General features: G+C 42.1%; 1 non-coding gene and 1 pseudogene across 1 annotated transcript; one reads left to right on the plus strand and one right to left on the minus strand.

Annotated features, from left to right (window-relative positions):
* Positions 1–377: 377 nt before the first annotated feature.
* On the minus strand, positions 378–11,491 carry LOC123456643 (annotated as a pseudogene).
* LOC123456965 lies at positions 1,605–1,770 on the plus strand. The gene has a single exon (XR_006634822.1). It is a non-coding gene; the product is annotated as a U1 spliceosomal RNA (small nuclear RNA).
* Positions 11,492–13,227: the final 1,736 nt, after the last annotated feature.

Here is a 13,227-nt window from a genome sequence, read left to right on the forward strand (position 1 = left end):
CCCCAGGAGGGGTAGCAGAGGGGGAAATCACTTGAGGCACTTTAGAGAGAGGTGGAAGTAAACATCACAGAAAAAGCTATCCATGAGGCCATGGCCTACCTCCCATGCAATCTTGGCAAGGATAAAGCCCTTCTAACTAATCAAGATCCTTACATGAGATTCTTCAGGCATGCAAGGGTTCTCTTGGGTCACAAGCTACTCACTTTTGCCTGGAAAGCTAAAGGACCTCGGTTCAGTTCCCCAGGATCCACATAAGCCAGATGCATGAGGTGTTGCATGCGTCTAGAGTTTGTTTGTAGTACACGCCCATTCTTTCTCTCGCTCTCTCTTTTCCTCTGTCTCAATATCTCTTGCAAATAAATAAATAAAAATAAAATATTAATAAGAAACAAGATGCTGGGAACCTGGGAAAACTGGGTCAAGCACTGGAGTACCTGGAGGCTGAGCTGAATCCAAGTCCACTTGTCTGACACATCCACAAGAACCATGACGTCAGCAGATTCCATGTTCTTCTTGGATCTTCCAATGTAGGGAACTCCAGGTGGTGCCTCTTCTGTTTAATAGGACTAAAGATGCCAGGTATATCAAGTAGAATTACCTGGGCCTCTTTGTCTTTGATCACCCCCAGAGCTTGGCAAAAAGTAGTATAGGGGCTGGAGAGATGGCTTAGCCGTTAAGCGCTTGCCTGTGGAAGCCTAAGGACCTCGGTTCGAGGCTTGATTCCCCAGGACCCATGTTAGCCAGATGCACAAGGGGGCATACACATCTGGAGTTCCTTTGCAGAGGCTGGAGGCCCTGGCGCACCCATTCTCTCTCTCTATCTGCCTCTTTCTCTCTCTGTCACTCTCAAAATAATAAATAAAAATAAACAAAAATTTGGGCTGGGGAGATGGCTTAGTGGTTAAGCGCTTACCTGTGAAGCCTAAGGATCCCGGTTCAAGGCTCGATTCCCCAAGACCCATGTTAGCCAGATGTACACGGGGGCTCCTGCATCTGGAGTTCCTTTGCAGTGGCTGGAGGCCTTGGCATGTCCATTCTCTCTCTTTGCCTCTTTCTCTCTCTATCTGTTGCTATCAAATAAATAAATAAAAATAAACAAAAAAAATAAAAAATAAACAATTTTTTAATAAGTTGTAGTATATATCTCCTTAGAAACAGAAAACACTTTTTGGCCCAGCAGCTGATTGTAAAGTGTTGACTTGGGCTGGGGATATGGCTCATTGGTGAAGGGCATGTTCTTGGAATGTGTTGACTCCCCTACATTTGCAGGCCAGGAACAGGCACTAGTAGAATCTCTGCATTTCAGGCATGTCGGGATTATGGACCAAGAGGAGATGCTGCGAGTCTCTATGCATGGCCATGACAGGGATGCTAGGAGTCAGTGAATTGTCCGGACCTGGGAAGATGGCTTATCACAGGCAAAGTCTGCAAAGGCTACCAGCCCAGGTTCATTTCCCAAGCCAACCATGTAAGCCAGACACAATAAGTGGTACACGTATCTGGTGTTCAGTTGCAGTTGCAAGAGGCCCTGGCATGCACACACACACACACACACACACACACACACACACACCACACAAATAAAAATTAAAAATATGAAATATATACTTAACTGGTTGGGGGAGGATAACATGATCCTGAAGGTAGTTTTCCCAGGGCTAGGCTTATCCACTGCACTCCAGATGTGCTGACCCCTGTGATTACCCCAAGTGCAGAAAACTTGACTGCATAATTTGTGGTACTGGGGGACTGTGTTTGCACTCTCCCCTGGAAAGACATTTTAAAAAGAATAGAAAAATAAATAAATAAATAAATTAAACATTTCCAGCTATAATAGTATGATAGTAGAAATCAATAGCCAGAAGAAAATTGGAAAGTGAGTGATCAGTGGATCAAAGGAGAAATCATCAGGTATCTTTACACAAGCAAAAACGGAAACATAACACATCAAAACCTATGAAACATGATAAAAGCAGCTGTATGTTTATAGCAATGAATGCCTACAATGGAAAAAAATGAAATCTCTTCTAACTTTATACCTCAAGGAAACTGAAAAAGAACAAACTAAACCTAAAGTCAGCAGAATGAAATAAATAGTTATTAGAGACACAATAAATAGAGACGAGAAATACAATCAAAATGATTAATAAAATGAAGGCTTGTTTTTGGAAACATAAAATTAAACTACTAGATGAAAACCAAATAGAGAAGCCTTGGGGCTGGAGAGATTGCTCAATGGTTAAAGGCACTTGGTTACAAAGCCTGCTGGCCTGGGTTTGATTCTCCAGTACTGATACACAAAGTAACACATGCATATGAAATTTGTTTGCAATGGCAAGAGAGGCCCTGGTGTTTCCATCCATTCTTGATCTCGCTCTTTCTGTCTCCTTGAATAAAAAAAAATAAAAAATAATAATATTTGTTGAAGTGGAAACATGAATACTGCTCTTACTGCTAGCCTGACAAACAGTTCCAGGGTAATAGTGACAGATACAGTTATAAACCAAAACCTATCAAAGCAGAAATCCAGATGCTACAAAGGGAGATAAAAGAGTATAACCTGTCATGCTCTCTCTCTCTCTCTCCATATATATATATATATATATATATATATATATATATATATATAAAATCTTTAAAAAGAGAGAAAATATATTGTCTTAAGAAAAAATAAATCTTAGAAAACAAAATTATAAATGAAAGAGAAGACATAATTGGCCACAGAAGTATAAAGAATCTTGAGACTGCTATGAACAATTATAACTCAACAAGTTGGGTAACATAAAAAAAATAAGTAAAAGTCCAGGTATAGTGGCATGTGAGTTCAAGGCCAGCCTGAGACTACATAGTGAATTCCAAGTCAACCTGTGTGAGAGTGAGACCCTACCTCATAAAAAAAGAAGGAAAGAAAAGAAAAGAAAGGAGATTGAATCATAAACTTACCTAAAAAGAAAAGCCCATGCCAAGTGTAGTGGGCATGCCTGTAATATCAACACTTGGGTGGTGAAACCAGGAGGACCAGGCATTCAGTCATCCTTGGCCACATAAAGTTCAAGGCTAGCCTGGGTGACATGAGAGTCTGTCTCAAAAACAAAAATACGGCTGGGGAGATGGCTCAACCATTAAAGGTGCTTGCTTGCAAAGCCTCCTGGGCCAGATTGGATTCTTCAGTATCCAAATAAAACCAGGTACACAAAGTGGTACATGTATCTGGACTTTGTCGTTTGTAGCAGCAAGAGGCCTGGCATGCTCTCGCTCTCGCTCTCTCGCCTCACCCCAAATAAATAAATGATACTGTTAAAAAAATAAATGAATAAACCAATAAGTAAGCATCTTACTAATTCTAATGAATTAGAATGGAACACATTCTTTTTCAGACAAGAACCAATATAGGCTTTAACTTATTCTTGGAGTAGTTCAAACAGCTGTGAACATGGCAAATCATTTTTTCTTGCATATAACATTTTTTTTAGACTAGCGATGGCAATGATGAAACAGAAAAAGGAAAACTAGATAAATTAATCTAATGTTTACAAAAATTTGACAAAGGAATATTATAAATTCTCATTAGTATGTTTTTCAGCTACATTAATAAAACAACAATACAAACACCCAGAAATGATAAATATCCAAACTGTTCAGAGAGGGGACTAAGGAAAAATGAGCTGTGTATATGTACCACATAGTATATCTGAGCATGAGTAAAAAGGGATGAACTTCAACTATGACTGTAGTGTGGATCTTGAAGGGTCATGTGGTAAAGGCTTGCTCCCCAGGGTTGTGACACTGGGAGATCATGCTGGGCAGTTCATTCCTTGAATCCCAGAACTTAGGAGGCTGAGGTAAGAGGATCTCAGTGAGTTCAAGGCCAGCTTGTGGTACAAAGAATTCTAGGTCAGCTTGGGCTTGACTGAAATCTTACTTCAAAAAATTGTTCTGACCCTATTGCTGAAGACTCCATACGCAGCTGACACGCAAAATGGAATGACATGGCTGGAAGCCAGGAGAGAGTCAGTCCCCAGACAGTCAGCGTGTCTAGTGCCAGAAGGCGCTACATAGGCGACTGGGGGAAGTGACCAAGATCTGTCCAAGCAACACATTGTTTAACCTAAGTAGCAACAATTAACCGGATGTGATACCCACACAAGTGCAATAGTGGTACACAGCCATGGTGAGGAATCAATTGCTCTTGATTTGGCTAACTGATCCACTCAGTGGTACTAGACCCTTAGCTGGAGCTGGGAAACAAGTCAGAACCATACCCAAACACAAGCCCACTCTACAATATCAAGCTACCATCAATCACGGGGTATAAGAGGGCCTACACCTATCAAACTGTCTATCAAAAAAGTAAGTGTTATCTCAATTTTCTGGGTGCTAACTTACTCTCCGTTGGAGAATCTGCTTCTCTTTTCCAGATAGATGCATATCCTAAGAAGAGAGCTGCCCCAACATACCTCAGAAGGGGCCCAACTGAAACTAAGGACAACTGGCGAAATAAGCAAGGGTGATGTTTTCCTGTGAACTGGATACCAGCACAAAGGGGAAGGAGATCAATGCAGAGAAAAATCAACTCCTACCAAATCAGAGAGCCAGAGCCTCAGAGGCCCCCAACACCTCAGCACTGAAGCAGACCAAAAATGAACCCAACATGGCTCAGGGAAATCTTGTGGAAGAGGGGGCGGAAAGAATGTCAGAGTTACATGTTGGGTCATGATTTTCAGAGACATTTATCATACTAATAACTGGGGGCTAACTCCACAATGCACGACCCATTTTCAATAACAAGGAGGGTCTAATGGGAGGGGGTAGATCACAGATGAGCCTAAATAATGGTACCAAACTGCCTGTATTTACTGAAAAGAAAACTAATAAATTAAATTAAAAAAAAAAAGATTAGCTCAGTGAAAAAAAAAAATTGTTCTGGGGCTAGAGAGATGGCTTAGTGATTAAGTGCTTTCCTGTGAAGCCTAAGGACCCCGGTTCAAGGCTCAGTTCCCCAGGACCTACGTTAGCCAGATGTACAAGGGGACGCACGCATCTGGAGTTCATTTGCAGTGGCTGGAGGCCCTGGCGTGCCCATTCTCTCTCTCTCTCTCTCTATATATATATATATATATATATATATATATGTGTGTGTGTGTGTGTGTGTATGTGTGTGTGTGTGTATCTGCCTCTTTCTCTCTCTCTAGCACTCTCAGATAAATAAATAAAAATAACAAAAATTTTTTTAAACAATCATTCTAAATAAAAATATTTTATTTTCACAGGAAGTAAATGCAAAACTCAGAAGATCCATTTTAGTTTTTCGAGGTAGGGTCTCACTCTAGCCCAGGCTGATCTGAGACTCACTCTGTATCCCCATGATGGCCTAGAACTCAATTTGATCCTTCTTCCTCTGCCTCCCAAGTGCTGGGATTAAAGGAGGATGCCACCATGCCCAGCTAAGACCCATTGTTTTGTTGTAAGAAGGAGGAGATATATTGAAGGAGAGCTGAAATTCCAGCCCCTGTGTGTTTATATTTTAGCACTTTTTAACCTATGCACTTATTATATGTTACGTTTATTATTTTATATATAAAATACTACATACTAAAAATTAAGGTAAAAATAAATTTTCTGTCATTCTGCTTTTGCATAAATTCTTAAAAGAGCTCAGGACTGAGTTGGGGGTATAGCTCAGTGGTAGATCACTTGCCCACAGCATGCATAAAGCCCTGGATTCAATCTGTAACCACTAGAAAATATCCTTAGAACCAATCTATTTTTTAACAACTTCAAGGATTTATAAGGCTTGAAAGGGGCTGGTGAGATTGTTCAGCACTTAAAGGCACTTGCTTGCAAGCCTGCTGGCCCAGGTTCACATTCTAGCCACCTATGGAAAGCTAGATGGGTATTTATTTGCAATGGCAAGAGACCCTGGCACACACATACACAAGAAAGAAGGAAGGAAGGAAGGAAGGAAGGAAGGAAGGAAGGAAGGAAGGAAGGAAGGAAGGAAGGAAGGAAGGAAGGAAGGAAGGAAAGAAGGAAGGAAAGAAAGAAAGAAAGAAAGAAAGAAAGAAAGAAAGAAAGAAAGAAAGAAAGAAGGGAGGGAGGGAAGGAGGGAGGGAGGGAGGAAGGAGGGAAGAAATTAAAAAGCTAGACCAAAAAAAAAAATTAAAAAAATTAAAAGCAAAGCCAAGTGTGGTGGCATACGCCATTGATCCCAGCACTCGGGAAGCAGAGGTAGGAGGATTGGCATGAGTTTGAGGCCACCCAGAGACTACATAGTGAATTCCAGGTCAGCCTGGATCAGAGGGAGACCCTACCGTAGAGAAAAAAAAAAAAAGCAAGACCAGGTAAAGTCTACATTTTGGTGCATAGGATCTACAAGACATTTCTCTGTGAATCTTTGGAACAGTCCCTATCAGCTGACACAGCAGTTTCCTAAAGTCCCAAATCACCCTCCCAACTCTGAGCTGACTCATGTTAGCTAGCCAGCTTCCTTCCACAGATAAGACCATTTGACATATTATGTAATCACTTTAAGAGTTTATCTTTGGATTCTCCAGGACAAATCCTCAGTCTGGAGCCTTGGTTAGGACTGTTCAAAGACTGGGAAGATAATGAACACTATCAGCGACTTGCCACCACTCTCTGTGGCCTTGCTGCTCCGCTGTGAGAGTGCATAAAAGAGAAGGGCAGTAGTACCAAACCTTTTGGGGGCCCCGATTTATGACTGGAAGTTTTCCTTCTGAGATTAGTTCTCTACACTGTTAGGATCCATTTTTCAAGGAAAAAATGGGACCATTTAATATGTCTCTGACTTGCTTTTTCATTCTTCATATCCATATGTTAGTCTCAAGAGTCAGTGGAGGGCTGGAGAGATGGCTTAGCAGTTAAGCACTTGCCTGTGAAGCCTAAGGACCCCGGTTCGAGGCTCGGTTCCCCAGGTCCCACGTTAGCCAGATGCACAAGGGGGCGCACGTGTCTGGAGTTCGTTTGCAGAGGCTGGAAGCCTGGCGCGCCCATTCTCTCTCTCTCCCTCTATCTGTCTTTCTCTCTGTGTCTGTCGCTCTCAAATAAATAAATAAATAATTAAAAAAAAAAGAGTCAGTGGAAGTGAAAAGGAGAGAGGCAGAAGACATGAGGGAGAAGAAGGAGTGGAGAGAGGAAAGGGGACGTGGGCAGAAGAAGGAAGAAGGAAGAAGGGAAGACAGGGAAGAAGAGAGAGGGAAGAGGGAAAGCTATAGCATAAGTGGGGACTGAAGAACCACATTTACACATTCTGTAGGTGATCAATTTCATGTACCTCATCTCATTTCAATCTTGCCCTTGTGAGGTAGGCCAGGAAGCTTGAGTATAACTCGGTAAATTAAGACCCCTAAAGGTATGGGAGTGTGGCTCAGTGGTAGAGTTCTTACTGAACCCAGACGTGAGGTACAGGCTTCAATCTCCAGCACCAGCAAAAATGGGGACATAAAAAACGAGAAAAGGAAAAGGAGCCAGGCATGGTGGCCAAAGAACCAGTCCCACCTCATTCTGGCTCCAGGGAAGGCATCTCATCAAGAAAGAGCTGAAGGGGCTGGAGGGATGGCTTCACGGTTAAGACATTTGCCTGCAAAGCCAAAGGGCCCAGGTTTGATTCCCCAGGACCCATATTATCCAGATGCACAAGGGGGTACACACATCTGGAGTTCATTTTCAGTGGCTGGAGGCCCTGGCAGGCCTATTCTCTAACTCTCTCTCCCTCTTTCTCTGTTAACTAATAAACAAATAAATAAAAGAAAGAGTTGAGGGCTGGAGAGATGGCTTAGCAGTTAAGGTGCATGCCTGTGAAGCCTACAGACTCATGTTCAATTCTCCAGGTCTCACATAAACCAGGCAAGGTCACATATGCAACACAAGGGGGTGCGCCTATCTGAAGTTCAATTGTAGTGACTGGAGGCCAGAAAATGCCAACATTCTCATTCTCTCTCTCCCCCTCTCCCTCCCTCCCTCCCTCCCTCCCTCTCTCTCTCTCTCTCTCTCTCTCTCTCTCTCTCTCCCTCCCTCTCATAAAAAGACAGTCTATTGGTGTTGCCTCAAAAAAAAAAAAAAGATAAAGAGCTGAGAGTAGCACATCCCTGGAGCCAAAGGCTATGGACGGAGCACTGAAGACTCTTGAGCTTCTGTTTATGTGTCCCTATCAGAGTGTGCCAGTCATAGATCAGCAAAGCTCTGTCAGCATATGGAAGGGTCTGGGAGAGAGAATGGCCTTTCTACATCAGCTATCCTAGGTTCTGAGGGCAGGTGAGCAGTTGTGGGAGATGAAGGATATGCCAAGCATAGGACTTGATTCATCATTCAGAGTCCTGCTGGGAAACAGATGGCTCCACACAGGGAGAAGTAAGAAGGAGCTAATAAAGAATTCTCCAGAAGGGCAAGGGCATGGGACACTAACAAGGAATGGTGTAGTATCCTGGGGTTTGTCACTCTGAGAAGTAAGCTCTGGGAGAAGGCTGGCGAGACACCACAGCCATCAATATGGTAATAGTAGTGATGGCAACTGTGAGGGTTACTATTGACTATCAGTATGACTGGATCTAGACTCACTGAGGAGACAAACCTCTGGGCATGTCTGTGAGGGAGTCTCTAGATCAGGTTAACCTGGATAGGAAGACCCACCATAAATATGGGTAGCACCATTAGATGGGCTGGGGATCCTGGATTGAATGAAAAAAAAAAAAAGGAGAAAGCAACTAAAACCAACACAAAACAAACAAGAAGTGGACATGAAAGTACAAAGTTGACTAGCTGGGAAGAAGGGGGTCAGTGAGAATAAGAGGGAGATAAGAAAGGGCAATGGCAGTACCAGCATGGGGCTATCACCCACAATGATCTTTTGATCAGAGAAACCTACAAGGTTTCCTAAAAGAATGACAGATTTCTGAGTACTTGATGACCCACCAAAGGTTAGTGGTAACTCCCTATTGCTGAAGACACCATATGCAGCTGACACATAAAATGGAACGCCATGGCTGAAAGCCAGGAGAGAGTCAGTCCCCAGACAGTCAGCGTGTCTAGTGCCAGAAGGTATTACATGAGTGACTGGGGGAAATGACCAATATCTGTCCAAGCAACTCATGGTCCAACCTAGTAGCAGCAAATAACCTGTTGTGATGCCCACACAAGTGCAATAGTGGCACACAGTCATGGTGGGGAACCAACTGCTCTTGATTTGGCTAACTGATCCCCTCAGTGGTACAGGACCCATAGCTGGACCTGGGAAACAAGTCAGAACCGTATCCAAACATAAGCCCATTCTCCAATATCAAGTTACCATCAATCATGGGGTACAAGAGGGCCTACACGTATTAAACTCTCTATAAAAAAGTAAGGGTTATCTCATTTGACCTGGTGATAAGTTACTCTCTGTTGGAGAATATGCTTCTCTCTTTCAGATAGATGCAGATCCTAAGGAGAGAGCCGCCCCATCATACCTCAAAAAGGCCCTGACTGAAACTAAGGAAAATTGGCGAAACAAGCAAGGGTGCTGTTTTACTGATACCAGCACAAGGGGGAAGGAGACCAACACAGAGAAAATTCAACGCCTACCAAATCAGAGAGCCAGAGCCCCAGAGGCCCCCAACACCTCATCACTGAAGCAGACCAAAAATGAACCCAACATTGCTCAGGGAAATTTTGCAGAAGAGGGGGAGGAAAGAATGTCAGAGCCACATGTTGGGTCATGATATGCAGAGACATTTATCTTACCAATAACTGTGGGCTAACCCCACAATGCACGCCCCTTATACCTCAACAAGGAGGGGCCAATGGGGAGGGGGTAGGTCATGGATGAGCCTAAAAATGGTACCAAACTGCCTTGTACTTGCAGAATAGAAAACTAATAAAAAATAAAAATAAAAATAAAAAAAGAAAGGGCAATGGAGGTGAGCATGATCAAAATTATTATATACATGTATCTACATGAAATGAATTATTATACATAATTATTATACATAATTAATATATGCTAATAACAACTTTCAAAAAGAAAAAAAAGCCGGGCGTGGTGGTGCACGCCTTTAATCCCAGTACTCGGGAGGCAGAGGTAGGAGGATTGCTATGAGTTTGAGGCCACCCTGAGACTACATAGTGAATTCCAGGTCAGCCTGAACTAGAAGTGAAACCCTACCTCGAAAAACCAAAAAAAAAAAAAGCAAAATGAAGGCAAGCATTCATCTCTCCCCGCTTCCTGACTACAGACACAATGTGACCACTGACCTCACACTCCAGCCACCACGCCTTCCCACCACGGTGAGCCAAAACAAAACCCTGCTTTCCTTAAGTTGTTTTTGTCATGTCTTTTGTCACAATGAGGAAAGTGACTAATACAATATCCCACAAGGGGCAGGGAGGGAGTCACAATGTATTGTGTACCATTTTCTACAGTGCTTCTCTAATGTTCTGAGTGAGCCTTACTCTGCCAGGGGGGGTAAATAAGCCCACTGATGTAGTCCATGGAATAAGGCAAAGAGGAGCGTAGAGTGACCCAATGGAACAAAGTAGTCAGCACAATCATTTGAAAATTATGAGTGTACACAAAGACCTAGCTATGAGGTTATTTATCACAGCATTGTGGTAAGAGCAAATATGTGAAAATTACCTAAACATTAGACAGCAACAAAGAATCCATGTTATTCAGAGGGGAGCAAAAGCTGTCTTACCTATTTCTATATATAAAATGCAGTAATTGCAATAATGTCTTACATAGAAAATAGTTATTAAACATTAAAGATGCCAGTGTTCATGATTCAATTTCTATTTTAAAAAGGGTCACAAAATTATGTGGTAATGATCCCATCTTGCTTCATAGCTTGCTACTTAGATAAATACAGGATGTAGGTTTGGAAAACATATATGGAAATCCAGTGGCTGATGCTGAATGAGACTATTCTATTTCGTTTGGTATGTGGATGTTTCAGTTTCTGACTTTTCTGTCTTAGATATAGATTGCTTTGTAATCACAAAGGACATCTCTTCTCTTTTATTCATGAAAGTGTTTTGTTTTGGTTTTTTCCTGGTGTTTTCCTTTCCCTCCCCTGTATCAACTCTTGCTCCATAACCTTGAGAGTGGCAACAGATGGCAGGGCAGGCATGTGGCTAGAGGGACGGGAGGGAATCCCACCATATGGGAATCATGAGTCAGAACTTTCACAGCTTGCTGAGCACTGAAGACCAAAATACAAAAGAAGGGCTGCTACTCCCAGGGTTCCTATCTTAGGAACCTTCAGATAATTTTAAGATATTTTGAAACTATGTCAGAGTGAAAATAAAATGAGCAGGAAAAGGCATCATTGCTAGAGAAGACGTCCCATGACAAGGTCATCGGTCGAAAGGGACCTAGTTCCTATTGTGTTCCTATTTTGTTTTCATCTCAGCTGAAAGTAAGACTCATGTTTTCCTTCTTGGCCATTGTCATCATCACCATCAGCAGCAGCAGCAGCAACAACACCAGCAGCACCATTACCAGTCCAATTTTCTCCAAATATCACCTTCTTTATGATTAGCTCTGTTATTGCTAGTAAATTTCCAACAAGCAGGAAATCTGTCACCTGGGTGTATACAATGGAACAGATGCATATGATCTCACATAGTTCAGTAAACATGAGTTAATAAGGATAAAGACATTCTCATTAATGAGCAAGTAACATAATGCTGGTAGGAAGGGCTAATAAACAAGATGGAAAGTTGTTGAACATGTTTGAGGTGAGGAAAGGAAACTTTTGAATTATGTAACACTCAATATGTGTATGTGTTGATTTATAACGTTACATATGTTCGGTTACTATAGTACAAAGTAATAAACATTATAGCATACACATAAATTACATTGTGATGAATAATGTAATAGTTGGGAAGAGTGCATACTCTGCACAGGAAACCACTGTCCTGTATGACAGTAGCAGATTCAATAGTTACAAAAGAAGCTACAATGACCTGTAGAAGATGAAATATAGATGAAGGTCAAGTGTTACATTTGGGTTCCAAAACGTGCCCAAATCAAGGAATTTAACATACAGGTACACCCTTGTAATACCAACATATCACCACCAGATGACTTCAAACTCTAGTAATCGAATATGGGTGGACTGAGCCACAAGCAGCATTTAAAGAAAAGCTAACCTTGACAATTATTCAAATGTACCATATGGTGCCCCATTCTTGCTACTATCACTGTTTACCTTGCTGCATTAAATTATTGTATTTACTTTCTAGGGAATTCTTGGAACAAAATAAGGTTTCCAAGGGCAGGAGCAATATGTGCTTGTTCCCATCACTTTTGAAAATTGCCTTAATGCCAAAGCTGGCATAAATTCTCAATTACCCTAGAGAGCCTGTATCTCATCCTGAGAGGAATAGGGGGCATACTCTCCTCTTGATTTCTGGTTATAAACCACAAGATGAGAAGAGAAAGGAGGAGGAATCCTTGTCCATCCACTGGTCTGGTTTCTTTTTGTTTAACATTTTTTGTTGTTGTTGTTAAACACTTCCATGATTATAAAAAATACCCCGTGGTAGTACCCTCCCTCCCACCACTTACCCCTTTGAAACTCCACTGTCCATCATACACCCTCCCCATCTCAATCAGTCTGTCTTTTACTTTTGATGTCATGATCTTTTCCTCCTCTTATGATGGTCTTATGCAGGTAGTGTCAGGCACTGTGAGGCCATGGATATCCAGGCCATTTTGTGTCTGGAAGGAGCATGTTGTATGGAGTCCTGCCCTTCCTTTGGCTCTTACATTCTTTCTGCCACCTCTTCCGCATTAGACCCCGAGCCTTGGAAGGTGTGATAGAGATATTGCAGTACTGAGCACTGTGGTCATTTCCTTCCATCATCATACTTTCTGAGTTGTCCTAAAGTCACTGCCATCTGAAAAGAGAAGATTCTCTACCAGAAGCGAGAGTAGCATTATTATAAGGGTGTGAACATTAACAGAAGTACTTACTGGGCAGTTAAGCATAGTATATACATTTTTCCAGACCTCAGCAGATGTTACACCCCTACGGCTCATGACTACCCTTGCTTTAAGTTTTCAGTATCAGAGATGTATTCCCTTCCCATGGAGCAGGCCTCCAGTCCAATTAGAGGGCAGTTGGATTCCCCAATGACAGATGTGCCACTATTGCACCTGTTGTCTCATTTGGCCTGGCTGGCCAAATATAAGGCTTGCAGTGTCCACTGATGATTATCTTCACT

This window comes from Jaculus jaculus, chromosome X (assembly GCF_020740685.1).
Source record: "Jaculus jaculus isolate mJacJac1 chromosome X, mJacJac1.mat.Y.cur, whole genome shotgun sequence".
In the NCBI taxonomy this organism is placed as follows: Eukaryota; Metazoa; Chordata; class Mammalia; order Rodentia; family Dipodidae; genus Jaculus; species Jaculus jaculus.